The 15,592-nt window shown below is 41.4% G+C and overlaps 1 protein-coding gene across 1 annotated transcript in view; it reads left to right on the forward strand.

Moving 5' to 3' along the window:
• The window catches only part of CPXM2 (carboxypeptidase X, M14 family member 2), a gene marked incomplete at its 5' end in the record, with an annotated part of 79,202 nt that overhangs the window by 1,670 nt on the left and 61,940 nt on the right, over window positions 1-15,592 (forward strand). The window lies entirely within an intron of this gene.

Here is a 15,592-nt window from a genome sequence, read left to right on the forward strand (position 1 = left end):
TGCAATTTAGAGCCATTAATACACGCATACAGCAAAACAGAGGATCAAGGGTTGTAGAGTGGCTTTAACTTTTCCCAGTTACATGTAGCAGTTAGAAAACAAAATATTTTCTATTGAATGTTAACACTAAGAGAAATTAATTAGACTTTGGTTAGCCAAGATACAAGCTTTGATAATAACAGTGATAAGAAAATACTATTTCTGAAATCTGGAAAACAGTTTATGGGGCAGGCAGTTTAGATTGCCAGTGTAACTCACAGCAGAAGTCAAGGATGACAGCAAATATACCTTGTGCGGGGGAGCAGAGACACGAGACATCTGTGCCCGTGGCTCCCTCCATGGCCAGCAGCCAGGCAGCAGCTTCCCAAGCAGACAATACTGCCTGGACCATCTCAAGGACTGGCTTATTAGATTTAGTGTCTAACCAGGGGCAACACATGTATTTTAAAGCTACCTAACTAGGTACCAGGCTTCTTCTTCAACGCGGTGGAGACAATACATGTTTCCAGCCTGTGGTGGGGTCTTCTGCAGTTCAACTCTGCTTTAACTTTCATGGGTGCTTTTTCCCAATTTCCCCGGCACCATGACTTTACACGTACTCTACCAAACATGACAGCAATGAGGATAGCATCCACCCTGTGAGAGCAATGCTCATCTATCTTTACAAATAAAGATAAATGATAAAGTAACCTGAAAGAGGGGAGATGTAGATGAGCTGTGAGGCAGAAATTGTTCCCCGTGAGGGCGGTGAGGCGCTGGCCCAGGCTGCCCAGAGCAGCTGTGGGTGCCCCATCCCTGGCAGGGCTCAAGGCCAGGCTGGATGGGGCTGGGAGCAGCCTGGGCTGGGGGGAGGGGCAGGGGGGTGGAACAAGACGATGTCTAAGGTCCCTTCTCACCTAAACCATTCTATGAGTTACAGATAGGCATCTTCCTTGTTCCCCACCCACTGAACTGAGCACTTTACAGGTGCAGAGAAGTAAACAGGTGCAACAGCTATATCAGTAACAACCTCCATCATTACGGAACACTCATCCCTTCCAAACCTGGTTTTGTTTATGCAGTGTAGACACAGCAGTACAAAACTCAAACTATATTACACCACTGACCTACTAGGGGAACACACAGAGCTCTTACAGGTAGCCCAGATGTGGTCATTTCCTAAGAATGCTTGATTTTACAGATGTAATCACATTCATTTTTTTATATAGGAAGTTATGGAATGAGAATAGGAAAAAAAAACCCCAAAAACGACTCCTCAAACCTTGCCCAAAAAGCACCTCATTGTGTGCCAACCAATTGACATGTGCAGGACTCATCTTCTAATTTCCTTCTTTTTTACTTTCCATCCTACCTGACTCTGAGTCCAGGAAGTAATTTTATTTCTGCATTCAGTCAGGCTATGTTCTTCCTCACCCTCCTTCTCTTCCTCAGCATGGCCAAGCACAAGGTCAAGGCGAAGCACAGGAAAGGCTGGTGATGCACCACCAAAAGCAGCTAGAAATAGCTCAGTCCCTCCTTCCACAGCAGGCTTGTGCTCATTTGACACAGCTGAATTTCCAAGCTTTCACCAGCCACGTGCAATAAAAGGTTTTAAAGCCTCTATGAGCTCTTAAAAAATTAGCCAGAGCTGCAACAAACAACTGATCCCCTCTACCAAACTTGCGCTCCTCACTCCAGCACATGAAGGTTTGATACCAACCCAACAAACTAGTTGTTACTCTGACTTTAGTATGGGAAAATGCAGTGTACTTCCTCAGAAGCAGCTGAATTACTTTAACTGAAATAGCCACAATAAGCCCCAAGACAAACACCCAGCAGAGAATAGTTACCATTTGTTAAAGATGTAAGTGAAAACAGGAGGTTTTTAGGAGGAAGTGTCAGGCAATTTTAAATACAGTGTTAAAAGTTCTGGCTATCATATTTGAAATTTATTCTTTCTCCTCTCCCAAAGGCAGGAAAGGGCCAGGTCCTGCCAATGCAGTGACTCCAATGCTTAGTGACATGTCACTGGGGACCAGTTTGAAATGAAGATCTGGAAATCTGCCCCCTCACAGAGGTGCCTAAATAAAAATACGTACCTATGATTTCTCACATTTGACCTGTTAAGAGGTCAGCTAGGAATAAGAATAGCAGTTTCCAAACAGGTATCCATGAATAGTAACTACACATCTGGCCCTGTAAATATGTGTGTTGTGCATATATGTACACATTTATGTGTACTACATACATCCAGAACTGGAATTGGTTTATTGGACATGCAGTAAATACAAAAATCTGAAAAATCTGATTTTTTGGTGAGGCTTGCTGGCAGCTGGGGCATGCGGGATTAATTAGTTATAACAAACAATAGGCTGGCTGGGAGCTGGGATGAAGAAAGAGGAGAAACCGGAATGTGTGATCTGCCCTTTGGCTGAGCAGCTGGTACTGATCAGCCCTAGCTTTGAATCAAAGTTGAAATCAAACATAGCAGTCTGAAGGACACAGCACATAACAGATGATGCAGACTCAATTTATTTAAGCTAATTACTGAAGGCGGTGAGAATATAGATATTTTCAGTCTCTGAAATATTAGTGTAGAAAGAAATCCTACTGATGCCAGTAACATTACAATGTTGTTTTTTTTTTTAAAAAATGTATTATTAAAATCAGTATTTGCAAATACTCGATTCAGGTAACAGTTAAAAATATCAATCTGCCTCCTTGCCCTTTAAATGACTCGTAAATGAAGTGGTAGTAAGTCATCCTTGAAGGTAAACAGTTGGATTGACAGGTTTCTATACATACTTCCATCTTCTAATTCCATCCTTGTTTGTTTAGGCCTCTATCCAAAGCCCATTCAAATCAGTGGAAAGAGTCTTATTAACATCAATGTTTTTCTTTTATGAGGCCTTTAATAGAATTTAATAAATGCAGTCTCAGCTACCATCTGTGGGGCAGATCCCTACAGATGGTTTGGGGGTCCGTCTGCACACAGGCAAAACACAGGCAAAAAACTGAGGAGTTTACGAGGCTGAGGTCCCCACGAACAGTGCTCAGTGTTGCACATTGGTCTGGGTAGTGACTGAACAGTCCCACTGACAATCCTATTGTGCCCAAATCTACCACAATTAAATCTGTAATTATTTTGATTTGATTTACGAAAGTTATACATGTTAGAATAGTTCTTGTTCTGGCCATACCTCAATTCTAACTGCCTTTAGAAAACAAAGGAGTAGTGTAATCTTTATTTGTATGACAGTGATTAGAAAGGGGTTTAGTGCACATTTCTTCTGTATTTCACAGGTCTTCCAGTGTCTGATCTCTGCGCAATCCAATGTATGTGTGTGTGTAGTAATCATGATTTCCTTTGTCTTGTCTTATCTGTTGCTTTCCCCAGATTTGGTGCAAGTTCACAGATGCATCACTGTTTACTTGCCCCGTATTTGTTTATTTTGGGGTAATGTTGCCACCTGTTCAACAATATAATTCTTAAGGGGTTTGTTTTCTTGGTTTGTTGTTGTTTTTTGTTTTGGTTTTTTTTTTTAATTTATGTAGTGCATAGGAATCTCTTGAGTGGGTTAGGATCTCACTGGACCACATGTCTGAGGAGGAGTCAGTAAGGGAAGGCAAAAAAAGGATAAAAGGACCAATGCATGCAACCACAAAACTTATCTTGCAGAAAGAATTTGTATTTATAAAAATAGACCAATATTACGTTCATTGAGGCGTTTATCAAGATATGAGATGTAGAGGAATTATAGAGGAACGAAGGCAGGTTAATTAACATTGATAAAATACAGCTGTGGGCTGGCTGATGTGGATAAGGTGCAGCTGTGGCTGGTTCCTGCTAAGTAGTTAAATAGCTCTAAGGGGTATGGAAGAGGAGCATCGGATGAAATGAGGAGTGGAGGAAGAGAGACCTAGGAGAAACAGAGGGAGAAGAGAGAGCTCCCTGGATGTAGGAGAGATAAAGTGAGGCCCTGGGAGAAGAAGGGGGCCTGTGTGAGGAGAGGCTGCCTGGAAGAGGCACACGGAGAAGAGAGAAGCCAGATGCAGCAGAGGCAAGAAGCAAGGTGGACTGGCCTGAAGAGGATGAAGGAACAGCACAGGCAGTAGAGGAACCTTAGAAACCTTGTGGGGGATGGGTGGCTGTGCTGGGGCAATGTGGGAACTACTTATTGATGTTACCCTGGTATGGGATGGTAAAAGCCTTGCTGCAGCCAGCTAGTTTTGACAGTGCTGTGACAACAAGATAATGGAGGTTTAGAGAGAGATATGCCAGATTTCCAGCTAGAACGGAAGGAAACATGGAAAGAAGAGGTAGCATTGCTTGCTGGAATAGGGGGTTTGGATGGGGTTAGCTAGAGGAAAGGTGAAAAGGGGGAAGCCTGAAAACACAGGCAGGCTGAGGGTGTACCTGGAGAGTCAGGAGGAAGCCTAGGAACAAAAAGAGTCATCAAAGTTTTCCAAAGACGCCTGAAGTCCAGCACGTTGAAGGTGGGGTAATGCCTCAGAGCTCTGGCTAGGAAGAAGTCATTAGAAACATTGGTGAGGTGCCTCCGAGTGGAACATGGGGGGCTGAAAGCCAGCCGGGGCGGGCAGCTGGCGTGGGTCTGGCAGGAGCAGAGCCAGCAGCGGCTTTCTGCAGCGTGTCAGGGAGCTTAGGGGAAAGGTGTGAAGGGAAAGCGGGCAGGAGCTGGAAATAAAGAAGAGATTTTGGGGGGAAAGGAAATTGGCTTTTGGGTTAGAACGGAATCAGAGGGTAAAATGAAGGCTGGGGATGACTGCATACATAGGCTGGTCTCTAGTGAAGGCTAGTCAGTGATAAATGACTTTTATAGGAACTAAGAAGAAATAAGCACAGAATTGCCTAAACACTGAGTGTTTACCAGTGCTGTTTTCTAGCCCACTGGTATCCTTTCTCTCAAACTTTGTAGCTGGCTTCCATTCCTGTGAAAGTGAAGCACTCCTGTGACCTAGAATGCAGATTTTAATTTTAAAGCTTTTGCTCAGACTTCTTATACTGATAATTCTTAAGAATGAACTTGTTGGCCCTAGGTGCATAACCCATGAATTTTAATATAACCTGTATCCCCTCCTAATTGCCAGATGTGACAAGCAAAGATGAAAACGTGTGGCATTTAATGAGCTTGCTTTCATCTACATGCTTCTATTTTCTCATCAGCACTTCTACAAATGTGCAGAATAATGAAATATAATGTAGCCATTCCACTTAGAATGTCATAACAAAAGAGGACAAAAGATGACTGAGAATTAATAATGAGCAATGCTCTTAAAATTGGCCAGATCTTTTTGATTAGCATCTTTCCTTACCCATGTCTTCAATGAATAATGTAACATGAGGAAAAAAAAAAATAAGCAGAATAAACAGATTTGATTATGCTTGAGAAGTTTTCTACAATAATTCTCCTAGCAGCCTTCTGTGAATTCAAACTAATTTTTAAGGTGAGAAAAATATCCCTTTGAAAAAGGGACAGTTTCACTGAATAGATTTTAATAGTATGAACCTGAGTCTAGACTTGTTCCTGAAATGCCAGCATATTACAAGTCACTCATTATCTGAATTCATTCTTGGTTTTTAATGTTATTCTCTCTTCAGTGAGCTGGCTAGACAGGTCATTCAAATGGTTCACAATCAAATTTCACTTATTTCTTTTGGTTTTGGTGTGAAGACTTGTCAGCTATGTGAACTTAGCATCTGTCAAAAAGTTGAAGTAGTGGAAATGGAAGGTATGGTGTAGAAGAAGTAATTTCTTGAGTTTTCAATATCTGAGCCTTTTCTTCCTGGGATTTTTGAGGCTTGCCCAATTCATTGTCCGTGTAAAAACCAGATTACCTAAAGATTTGTTGCCTGGGTACAGAGCTGAGGTTTGATTGCCACATTGATGCATGGTGGTTGCCTGTGCTTGTATCCTTATTATGCAGAGGATGCATTACATCTGGCCTTCTTGTCAGGCTTATGGTGAGGTTGTGTCTTGTGGTACTGTTGTCTGTTTGTTTTATTTTTATAAAGCAAGGCTTTTTGAAGTGAACATATAAATACGTGCCTTTGTTTAGGTGTTTGGGTACCCAAGGAAAATGGGAACAAGCAAGTTCTGATGTAGTCACAATTATTTGCCTTTCAAAATCCAGTGATCACACGTGCAAAACACTCTGTAGCCTTTACTCAGCTCAAACATTCACTGAGAGAAAACAGAGGTGTTGGGGATAATCGCTCATATTAGGAGGAGGCAATCACCTTTAATCTTTCTGTCCCTGGGAGCTACCTTAACAGGCAGTTTGGTTCTATTTAATTCAACAGGCCATGAATCAAAGACAGCATTCAAGTTTCCTTCAATTTGGCATGGGTTTTCATTCAGGGATGGTCATGTCTGTTGTATCTGTGCAGTTACATCTCCAATGTAGAAGTTACTTCTCAGTCACCTACCTGAACATGCTATCCATGCCCAGGCAAGAATAAATAATGGATGATGGAATAAGAACATTTAGAGGGCACTGTGGCCAGCCCCAAGATGGGTCTCCAACATTGCTTCTGCCTGATTATTTTCCTGATGGGGACTTCTCTTCCTTGATGGCAGATGATGCTGATCAGTGGGCATACCTACCTCTTTCAGGGGCTAGCCTTGCTCCTCTGGAAGCCTTCTAGTTGACTTCAAAAGGTGTTTGGTTGGGGTTTTGCATATTTGATGAAGTAAGGAAAAACACCTATGTTAAGCTGTTAGTAAAATACACTGCAATTGTAATTCATTGCTTCTGATGAAAACACATTTTTAATTTCTTTGTAGCACAGCAAAAGGAACATTTAGGATTCCATTCCTCTGAGGTTTTATCATCTCAGTGTCAGAAGAACAGGGTACTCTGGGTGTCTGCTGTGTGCTGGAAGGGATGGAGCACTATTGGAGAAGAGCAAGGCGTTTTATTCTTTGCACAGTCATCAGGCAGTGTTAAATCAACTTGACAGGTGTAAAAGGGAAACAGTTTCTCTTTTCTACTCATAGCTAAAAATGGCAACAAAAAAGGTGAGAAAAACAAGAGGGGGAACGAAGACATGCCAGATGGTGACTCTGAGAGTCAGAGTGCCTATGAAGACATCAGAGGAAGTACGTGGGGGCCATTTAAAGCATCCTTAGAGTACTTGGGTTTAGCTGTTACTCTCTAGCCCTTTTTGAATTCTACAAAATTACAAAAGATAGTCTGGTGAGTCTGCTGATACTTATCTAAGTCCTCTTTTGGACATAAAATACTTCCTTTCTGGTGGGTAACATACTGGCATTGGCAAGCAAAGATTTGTACCATGTTATATGTTAAATGGAGATGAGGCTTTAATTCCCTATTTCCACAGTGATCTACAGTTTTTCTAAACTAAACAAGGTTTTAAAGTGACTTTCTGATTCTGGAGAGGTGTTTAAAGGAGCTGCTTTATAAATGGGAATTGGGCCCTATACACTGTAAAGTATATTTTACAACAATGTCTTGTAAAATACATAAGATACTAATACTATGTCAAAGCTGGAGAAACATATTTTACTCTTGGATTAGAAAGAGTGAATGATTTCCTATTCTGACACATGAGCAAACCCCAAACCACCCCAAACCTGCATGGTTTGTGCAGGGCTGCATCACAGTGCGTCCCCTGGGATTTGATATTGCAGAAAAAAAAAGCTGGCAAGCTTCAGCAGGCCATGGTGACTTCCAGAAACCATTGCTCATGGGTGGAGTTGCATATCTAATTTAGTAGTGAATGCACCCAGATAGGAGATTAATGTTCTGTTTACTTGTGGTTATTTACATATGGGAATCTTGTAGAAGTACAGTAATAGTAAATAATACGGTTCTACTCCTGCTTTCACACAAACATTAGCAGGTTGTTGTATTCAAAAAAGTGCTGCTGTATCCAAATGTTGTTGTATACGTAAGCTGAATGTAGTTCATGTAGTGGCAGTTTACATGTCTTTTTACTTCCTTCTACTGCACAGTGAATCTACTCTGTAGTTTCTAGCTACCAACACGGGAAATACTTTCAAAGTGAATAGTGAACCTGATTAACTGGGTTTGTGTGCTCGCTCTCTGTTTCTTAATTATTTACAGATCTATTTTGTGGTTTATCTTTTTTTCTTTTTTGTTTTAATGAATTGCCTGACAGATTTATGTAACTGTCAGCCTTGGCTTGCTTGTGAATTATGTGAGGTATGTACCTGGCAATAGTGCTGTTCTCCTATGATCAACATGATTCCCAAGGACCAAGTTCAACTAACAACACAACTTAGATCTTCATGAGGTGAATATTATAGGATTATGTGCCTTTTTATAGTTTTAAACTTCTAGAAACACAGATATTTTTGGAAGAGGTATGGTCTTGTGCTCAACAACAGATTGCAATCTGAGAGAAGTTCCTTTCCTTAAAAATACAGCCACAGATAGTGATCATTTTGGTGGTGGTGATGGAAACTGTGGTTGATATTTCTCTTTCATTCATTGAGAGCTAATACAAATACCCAAGTAATCATCAGGGAAGGATTTCTCATCCCCTAGTCTTTATGTTAGAGAATCACGCTCATCCTTGCTCTCCAGCCCCATTCAGCTCCTCCTGAGCTTTAAAACAAAAGGAGCATCTCCTGTAGTGTGGGCTGACAACACCTGTGTGCCTCACTAGCTTGATGTTCAGCAACTTTCCCTGCGAGACGTATGGTCACAACAGACATACGAGTGCTTCAGCCATCTGGGCAATCATTTGAAGTCAGATAAATTGGAGCAGCCTGTTCCATTGCCTTGTCTGGTGGCCATGTTTCTCCCAGAACTTGCTGCGCTGGACATATTTGCAGTGTATTGATCCATCCAGGAGATGTGGACAGACAAATGCTCAGTTTTGAATCCTAGTACACAGCAGATAGCATACCCAGTAGTGTTTCTTTCTAGATGATGAAAATCTATGTACAGCACTCACCTGGTCTATAATGGGGTTCAGTTGGCTTAAGTACCAGAGTCCTGTATTCAGATTATTCTTCTTTTGGACCTCAATGTTAGCCATTGTCTGGATGAACTAATCTCCTAAATTGGATTTGCTTTCTTCAATTACAGATTATAGGATTATTTCTTCCTCACATTCCCATGTATCACAAATCCACTAGTTTTCTTGTCATTTCCCTTCTTTTTGGCTCTACAGGATTGATCCTCCTAGCTGGGACCTAAAAGGGAACCCCAAATGTCCCTGCTTGACTTTCAGACTTGGCCTATGGAGGGGCTCAGGAGGTCTGCTATCTGTTGTCCCCAGATTTGCCTTTTACCTGTTTCCTTATATGAGCTTTAGAAAGCAAAACAGTCGGCCATTTCAAGAGGAATTATGTTTGAGAGCACAGAGTGAGGCCAAGTATCTCCTTCCTCTAACACATTGAAGATTTACAGTAAACCGCCTGGGTGCATTAGTCATTGTGGTGTACTGGGGGACAGTGTTGTTTGCGATGGGAGCAGCTGACAACCATCTTTCTCATTCCTTTCCAGAAATCAGTATTTTCATGTTCTCATCTTCAGAGATACAGTGGTTTATGGTGACAGGTTTATGACTCCTCTCTACTTCCAAGTCCTCCTAAAACATCTGTCAAATGGAGGGAAAAGTTGAAAGTATCTTAGAAGAGCTGATCTCAAACCTGGGTGTAAGCACTCCCTACCACCACTGTTGCAACCACCCTTTATGTCAGAATTGGCTTTAACGCACTCTTCTTTTCCCCAATATAACCTTCAATAGTGTAATAAGTTTGCCCCATATACGTGACCGAGGGTGTCTGAACACAGAGCTGGATTTCAACCATCCCAGAAATTTTTTTTTTCACTGATTTAGAATAAACTTCAGTTTCAGCCAAACAGCCTTTCATGTGTGACTGCATAAAAGTAGGACTTAAAACTTCAGCCTTTGACAACATGATTTTTCTCTTTTTTTTCCCCCTCTAATAGCTTATGTACTGAGAATTTACAGAAAACACTTCAGAAACTGTTAGAATTATATTTGTCGTCACAAGCTCGATGGCAAGTACCCTACCCCAAAGGATAGACCCAGTTTTATCCCATAGAGTATTTAAAGTACACTTTCTTTACACACTTTAAATTCCAATCAAAAATTCCATTGAGAGCTCTGCCAAAAGTATGTCTGGATTATAGATGTCCTGTACACATGGCTGGGGGAAGACTGGAATTTCCCATAGTAAATCTAGACTCTGATCTGCTCAAGGGTGCAGATGACCCAACAGCATGAGGATGTGCCCCAGTCTTCAGTGGATGTCACTGGAGCAGGAGGCTTCCCCTAAGGTGAGGCAACAGCTCTTATGCTGCTGGTGAACAGTGCTGAGGGGAGGAGTAGCCAGGGTCCATTGCACGCTGAGCTAAGACAAAGAGAAAAATATTTTACATCTATTTTGCAGATATTTCTGACCTCATGCTCCTCTGGATGTTTTTGGATCCCAGCAAAGGACTGGAGTGCAAAACTTTTGCAGGCCCCTCAGATGAGTGTCTTGCATCTGGTCCAGTTCCTTTACATCAGGTATTTCATTAGGTACATATAATGACGTAAAGAGCCCCCAAAATATCTTGTTTCCATCTTGTAGTGGAACAGGTGGTTGGGAGATCATATACAGAGTCAGAGGGCTATGAGCTTTCTTCCAAAGACCTTTGAAAAGGCTGACAACGTGAGCCCAGGAGGAATGAGGGTTGAGGTATCCGGCTACTGAAATCACAAGGTATAGCATCTGTTGTCTGCCTGAATGACTGAATTCTTTATTTTAAAAAGAAAATGTGAGGGGTAATACACTCCTGATCCATTTTTTCTGCAAAGCTACTGCTTGTTGCTCAGGATCTGAAAACACTTCTTAAAAAAAAAAAAGTGATGCCTGTTTGCAAGCAGTAGTTCAAACCCACAATGAACGAATAGCAAAGTTCTCAGCCAGCAGCTGAAAGCAGTCAGTGCTATTTTAAACTACTGAATGGGAAGGGCTGGGGTGGAGTGGGGGAACAATGTCTTATAGGTCTGCTTTCTAAATAACCCAAATCATGATGAAGGGTATTAGTAGCACGTGGAATACAAAATAATTGCAGACGTGTCTTGTTTGATACTGCTAATATGCAAACAGCAATTATGTACCTGGGGTTTTTTGATGCTTGAATGCTAGTCAAGTGGCAGTCATACATGTAGAGCCCCTACACTCTTACAAGATGAATAGAATGAGAAAATTTCCAAAATATGACAAAAAATGCTAGTATGGAGTTATGCAGCTAAACTGCCACAGGGGTCTTTGAAAAAGTGGAGAGAAAACAGCACAGAACTATTCCTTTGCAAAACTCTTCTATATTTCTATTCATTAATCCTGAATCAGACTATTTTCCTCCTGATTAGAAACTTGAGAAATGGGGTGGGGGTTATGCTCGGGGAAGCTTGCCTCAAAGCTTTCTCTGTTCCATGGCTTTTCAAGTGCAGAATACCTATGCTTAATAAATACTACCAGTTCCTGTGGGTGGGAAGGAGCTTCTCCTTCTTGGGTTCTTCAAGGAAGCAGCTGAGTTAATGGTAAGTCCCAAATCATGGCCTTTGCTTTTCACGTTACACCGTTCATATTTTGCAGTGAGGACAGGGACTCTCTCGGTGACAACATGGGCTATTGCTAGCATGATGCTTTTATCGTGCGAAAGGATGTCAAACCTCGCTGGGCAAGTGCTATATATTAGGGTTTATCTGAATGCTTTCCTGAGCAGTCCTCATTGGGTCCACAGGCTGGTAAATGCATTGCCTTTGGTTTGGATCTTTGGGCTTTTAGCCTGGAGCCAGCAGACATGCCTGCATGCGATTTTAAACTCACTAATAACTCACATTTCACATAATTGAAGCTTTTGACACACTTAGCTTTCAATCAGTGAAGCCGCCTATGTGCTAAACATTTAGCCTGTGACTATGAGCCTTTGCTGGACCAGGGCTGAATTGTTAAACAAAGCAGAAAAGATGTTTACACAGAATGAATTTGGGGAATCTTTTGTGGGCTGTGTAAAGCTGCAAGATCGTAGGAAGCTGGAACAGGGAGGAAGGACCTCTGAACACTCAGTCATTTGAGTTGGAGAGGTGCCCACCCTTTGAGATATTTGTGTGAACCTTGCTTGAACTGTTTCAGTTCCTTTGCTTTGTAGCATGGAGCTGGAGCTTCATAACAGCTGAACCTCCAGTTCCCCCCTCCGATCAGCTCAGAAATATCAAGAGCCCTATCTTTTTCATGGTATTTTTAGCAATTCTCTTTCTGCAGGCAGGAAGCTGAGAGGCTTGTGAAAATGCTGTATGCTCGATATTTAAAAGATATTAACTGAGATGTTAAAGCCACGGAACCCTGGTGCTTGCCTGGGCTGGAGGTTTTTTTTTAGTTCCCTAAATTGGCTCTTCCATAACTAGTTTGAAGGCAGGTAGAGAAGGGGAAGTAAAACGGGTGGATTATGGTATGTGCAAAGTGCTGTCTTCACGATGTGAATGTGAAAGCTAAAAAGTCACCTGGAAGCTGAAATCCTTTAGGAAGGTGAGCAAAAGCTCGTGGGAAGCACAGCTGGTAAAATGTGCCAAAGGGAGAGCCCAACTGCAGGGTGCATGTGGTGTTTTCTGAGCTCTTAAAAATCATGCCTTTTTTCAGAAATTACTTTAGGGAATAATGAATTGCCTTTGCAAGCTGGGCTCTATCCTTAGAATTCTTCATCGATGGTGCATTTTCCAGTGGGATTCCCTGCGTCCCAGCAATTCCACTCCTCTGCTCTTTACACTTTCCCCTTTTCTTTTTGTTCTTTTTTTTTTAATGAGGGTAGTCACATTTCAATCGAGGCCTGGATCTGATTTTCTGAAAACTTAGGGATTTATTTGTTTCTTGGGGTTTTGCTTCCTCTTTCTTCAAACTGAAATACTCTGCTTGCAGGGTGCTTCTTCAAGGGTGCAACAGCTTGGACATAGGGTGCCTTAAAGGAAAGAAGAAAGCTCTGTTATATGAGTTCCTAAATCTTTTGCTTTTCAGGACTTCTGGGTGTATCCAAAGAACCTCTGGTTATTTTCTATGTGCACTCGGCCAGTTTTTTATCCCTTTGCTGAAATTGTTTTCCACTGTTTGGGACTTTAAATATATTAGTCACTTCTGCCTTTTTGGTACTTAGAGCTGTGCTTGAATTAGCCAGGCAATTTAAAAAGTCCATCCAAAAGAATAATTAAGTGGCAAGCAAACAATCCAACTAATTTTTTTTTTTTATTTTCCTGTGTGATAGAAAATACAAACTGATTCCTTTTTCAGGGTTGGGACGGTGCACGAAATTTGATTTCAGGTTATCTGTAACACACAACTTTCTACTGAAATCATTGTCTGAGCAATAGATAGCTCCAGGCACTACGGTGACTTTGTTTTTATTCATTCCTCTTACTAGTTCATATGAAATAATAACAACAGATGTGATGTTAGGAAAAAAAAAGTATAAATGTCTAAAGTCACTGCTAGAGCAGACACACCAGGTCTCCATAAACTGAGACTTACACTTTATAAAAGGTTTTAAAACCAAGTTGGATTGCTTTTAGGTATTTCCTGTCTCGGGCTGTCTATATAGGTCGAGTATTTAGCCCAGATGTGCAACCTGGAGGAGGAGGGTTAGACAGGGACTGAGACCAGGCTGTGCCGGGTGAGGACTCGCAGATAAGCTCTAAGGCTGGAGCAGCCGCCCCCACGCCATGGGTGGTGCTGCCTCGGCGTGGGCAGCACTGCTACCCCTGCCAGAGGAGCACCATTAACTGCAAGGGGTGAAAGCACGGCGGGGTGCTGGGGTATGATGGTTGGCTCGGCCATCTCTGCTGAAGTGGTCAGCCCATCTTTGAGGGTCGTCTTGCATGGAGGTGTGTTTGCAGCTCTGTTTGCCCACGTGCAGAGGAAGCAAATTTTAATGTCATTTCTAATTAGCAGCATATTCTTTCGGAAGATTTAAAACTGACACAGATTAGTTTTTCACAAACCAGCAGGGGAGGAATGATTCTCGGAAAGATGATCCTTTATTATTCACCTAGGTCTCTGCAGATGCAGACTACTTCTATTCTACGTTCTGTTGGTAAATGTGCATTTTTAGTTTTAATCATGAAAAAATGAAAGATGACATTTCAACTCACAACTAAGATGACTAATGACTGTCTGCTGCCTAAAGGCATAGCACATACTACATCATGCTGGCTCCCATCAAGAGCTAAGTCAGAAAGCTAAACTGGTAGAAAACAGCCTACTATGAAATCCAAAACTGAACAGCAAAGTGATTCTGTCTTCATCCCTGATTTACTTGTGTTAGGCTTTGGACTGCTTCATCAAAGGAAGCTGATCCATCTGTTTCAGTATCATTTTCAGCATGTTTTCCACCTTATGGAAAAGTAAAAGAAATATAGTTTGGTCTGTGCTAGAGCTTAACTTGATTAAAGGTTGAATAACATTAAGTAGTACTGACCAAGAAGTGATGATTTCAATCTTTCTCAAGTGTAAATTTAGTACTTGGGAGTGGAGGTAACTATAGTAGTGGCAATAAAATTTAATGGCTCGTCCCTGCTAATGAGACCTCCTTTACAATCTCTCAGGTTTCTCCTGCTTTATGTGTGTGGGCTTCACGGGTGTGCTTAGGAGAGTGAGAAGGTGAAAACTGCGTGATATCATAGTAGTGCCATCTATTTTAGTGAAATGAGGTGTTTTTGGAGAACTGCTGAAGCTGCTCATGTGTATTTCACCACTAGGTCTACTATAGCCCCAGCTGTGTAATTCTGATCCTCATGACTGAGCATATACAGCACCTTTCCTATGTCCTCCAACTTGGATACTTCCCTTGTGCTCCTGGGATCCCTGTTTTGCTACAAAAAGGTGGCTCTGCTGCAAAATCCTTAAAGCTGGCAGAATTCTTGGTAGATGTATATTTCCAGGGCCCAAAGTTAGGGACATTTTCCAGGTTATTAACGTTTAAGGAATTTAATGACTATGCTGTTACTCTATACAACTGCATAGTGAACGTGTTATACCTAACTATGGATATATTTTTGTATAAAAGTTGCTACTACAGTTTTCATAGAGGGGGAGGAAAAATGATTGCACCGTAAGCCAATGTTATACTCATACAACTGTTTTTATACAGTTGTACTATTTTTGGTAAAATACACTCAAATTGAATTGCTAAAGTGATTAAACTTTAGCACTTTTAAGGTGTCTTAAGTGAGCCAGGTTTGTATCTTAAGATAGCAGCTCTTTTCCATCTTGATTTTGTACTTGTTAATGTTATTCCGAGTTTCAGTGTTTATTTTTAATGGCTACAATCACTGTTCCTATTGTAGAATCTTTGTTCTTGCGGTATACCTCAGTGATTTGATATTTTAAGCTATTTCTGGCATGAAGACATTGGACAGATATCCATATTTAATGGTAGTTTCAGTCCTATAGCCAGCCATTGTGTGTGAGCAGTCTGTCTCATTTTATTTCTCCATTGTTTGGCTAACTCTATTTATTTGACTCTGGAAAAAAAAAAAAAAAGATATTTTTTGATGGCTGTACTCGGTTTTGTGGCTTTAGCTGGAATTGCAGGG

Source organism: Falco rusticolus, chromosome 9 (assembly GCF_015220075.1).
Source record: "Falco rusticolus isolate bFalRus1 chromosome 9, bFalRus1.pri, whole genome shotgun sequence".
Lineage (NCBI taxonomy): Eukaryota > Metazoa > Chordata > Aves > Falconiformes > Falconidae > Falco > Falco rusticolus.